We start from the raw sequence: 3486 nt of genomic DNA, 5'->3' as shown, positions 1-3486 counted from the left end.
ACTTAGGTATTAAGGTAATCAAACAATAAATTTAGTGAAAGGATGGATGCATTGGAGAATTTTTCAGCTTTCCTAGCAAGATATTACTAAGTTTAGACCTTCTTAGCAGCTAAATTAAAAAAGAAAAAAAGAGCTCTGGTTTCTTTTGTTGGAATCCCATCTGATGCCTGGTTCCTTGTACTGTTTTTTGCCTATGTTAAGTATACAAGTGGTATTTTAAACATAAAGAGTCTCTCTAGTAGCATTTTTATTGAATTGGAAACTAACTTTTCCTGAATGGTGAATTTCCTAAGCAAAGCATGTCTTCGTACCAGAGCAACTTCTTATTTAAAAACTTGCCAGGGGACATTATGCTTGTTATCTCACTGGCTTGATAGGAAAAAAAGTGAAAACACCCGGGGCCATTTCAACATCTTTTAAATAACCATTCAATAATACGAACATGATTTCAAGAACTGTTGAGGTGAGTTACATTTTATTCCTCTTGTGAGAAGCTTGAACAATGACATCAATAGTGTAAAAATGTCAGAGATGAGGGAAGACCCCAATGAACGTTCTGGTCTAACCCTTTTCTTTTCTTTTTTTTAATGAGGCAATTCTTTTTTTTTAATCTTTAGATAGTCTATTTATTCTTTTTAAAATTTTAGTTCTTTTTGAACAATAACATCCATAGTGTAATTATGTCGGGGATGGGGGAAGACCCCCAAGGAACATTCTAGTCTACCCCTTTTCTAGAGTAGTCAGGACCCTTTGTAAACTACACTTGATAAATAATGCTCAGGCTGAAATTTGGAGATCTGCACACCAGAAAACTCATGGTCTACTCCATTGTTTTTCCCAGCCTCAATTCCTCGCGATGCAGTTTCTATATAACATTCAAAGGTTACATTTAGCATGTTGGAGTATTTCTTTGCGATCCGTACTTAGAGCTATTCATAGGCAATTTCATGTCCGATTAGATTTTGAATAAGTTCTTTTTTTTGTGTAGGGGGGGGCTAGTTTTAGATAAAAACATATTTAGCTAAGTATTCTCTTCCCCTCCCCTTCACCTAGAGCAATCCAGTCCAATTTGGATAAAAAAAACTACCATGCTGAATGATTTGCCAGGGTGCTATTACTTCCACAGAAGGATGCCTGGTCTCCAGACCTAAAAACTACTGACATTTGGGCATATCTCCACTGGGTGGCAGTACATGTTCAGAACAACGTGACATGGCTAGTTTAAAGCATTTCTGAAAGGAACATTTATTTTCTTAAATTCCAACAGCAGTCTTTTATATATACATATGTATATATCTGCAATTCATTGGACATACAATTGGTAAAGTATGAACAGGAATTAAATTATGTTTCAGATATTTATATATTTTTAAGCAATGATTGTAGAATCCATACATGTTTTGTTCATTAGTTTGTAATTAATTCCTTCCCTGACAAATAATAGGCATTCAAGATAATTTAAAAAAAACTAAATTTTATGTCAATATAAAATCTAAAGACCAATTGTGAATTCAGAAGAGTAAATTTTCCTTATCATTAATCAACTGTCTAGAGTTTCAGACTTAACTATCTCACAGTTGGTAATTTAAATTGGTCATTTTTTTTTTTCTGGCATAGTTTAGAGAGATAGGCAAGACCCTGTTTTTCATTCTTTGCTTGTTTTTGTCTTTTTAAAAATTTTGCCAGAAGGTGCATGTGCTTGCCAGAGAGAAATAAAGAGGGGGAAAATGAGAAAGCACCCCTTCTGGGACATGGCCATGCTGTAATCCCTTTTTCCTCCATTTCTCCCTCTTTGGGGAACTTTGGGCACACACACACACACACACACACACACACATGCTCCCAGCATGTTTTTCAAACCACTGGGTCCAGGATTCACAATTGACTATGTGGAATCCAGTAGCCTTAACCACCAGACCATGAGCTAGCCCAAGATTCTGATTTTAATATGATATACATAGCCACCATTAAAATGACCATGTCCCATTAAATCATATATATATAGTCATCCAATCAATTTTCTATCTTTTACACATTTGTATTTTAGATTAGTTTTTTGTGGAAAAAAACAGCTAGTAAAGTAAAAACAACCAGTTATGATGCTCTTAGGGGTTTTGATTCTTGTTAATCTCTGTTTTGACTGTTTATTTTTATTGAAGATGCTTTTTAAACTAGTTTATTGAGCTAGGGTGCATTTTGGAAAGTGTTTTTGGCTATAGACAAATACCATCTGTATTAAAGTAAACTTGGAATTATTTGTAAGAAAAGAAGATTATTAGTACAAACCAAAAACAGAAAAAGATCCCAAAATGAGTCCTTAGAGAAAACTAAGAATTTACAGGTTTTGTTGAAGATATTTGCAGCAAGTAGATATTTCGACTAAATAATTATCCATTAAAATTGATTATTCCACTATAGTAGTTTTAAGGTAATCCATCTCACTCAATATTGCTTAAATAGTTCTTTTTAGGTGACAGAAAAATTACAATCCATGACAAAGCTGAATGGAAATAAGCATATTTTAACAAATATACTCATACTTTATAAGTTCATATTCATGTGTAAATAGAAAATTTTACATGTCACATGATGGACAACAAACAATTTTTTTCTTTGCTATGATTGTAATGGCTACCATCAAACTGATTCTCAGAGATTTTTTTTTTAGAGGTTTTTCACTGTAGGGTGTGTGCGCTCACCAGAAAGACAGAGAAAGAAAGCGAGATAGAAAGAAAGAGATAGAAAGCGAGAAATCATCCCCCAGAGGGTATAGTCATGCCGTAATCCCTTCTCCTCCATTCTTCTCTCAGGATCTTGGGCACACACGCACACGTGCCCAGCATGAGTTTAAGCCACTAGATCCGGGACTCGAACTGTGGTCAGCTAAATGGGAGTTCAGCGACATAGCCATTACACTAACGGTTGGTCCCTCAGAGATATTTTTAAGAAGCCTCTTCCAATTTTGCACAATTAAAGGCAAATGAAACCAAAAGTCTAATTAAACCATAGAAAACTAGACAAGCAAAATACCTATTCTTGTTCTATTTTTTTACTTATAGAAGTACAATCATTGTTAAATGTAGTATAAACAAAATTAAAGTTTAGCTTTCTCTGGTCATTACTTGAGGAAACCAACCAATGATAACAAAGGAGTGTGGCATGCAGAATCCGTTCAACAAGAATACAGTTAGCCACTGAGAATAGAATATACAGTGTATATTTTTTTTCTTTTTGTTTATTTTTAACAAACAACTATGAACTATAAAGAGACTTAGTATCATTATTAAAAAGAAGATTCTGGGTCAGACGATTGCAAAAAGATGTTTACATGTGGTTTACATGTGGTTTACATGAAGATACTGAGCAAATTAGGCTGAACTTCAACCCCTTAAGGCCTATCATGAAGGTTTCTTGGGCCTGACCTTGGCAAGATGCTTGTCTGCTCTCTGATGCATGTGATAATTGCACTATCGGGGAGGTGGGAAA

This window comes from Tupaia chinensis, unplaced genomic scaffold (genome assembly GCF_000334495.1).
Source record: "Tupaia chinensis unplaced genomic scaffold, TupChi_1.0 Scaffold000251_1, whole genome shotgun sequence".
Taxonomy (NCBI): domain Eukaryota; kingdom Metazoa; phylum Chordata; class Mammalia; order Scandentia; family Tupaiidae; genus Tupaia; species Tupaia belangeri.
The sequence above is the reverse complement of the archived record's forward strand: the minus strand, read 5'-3'. Positions refer to the sequence as shown.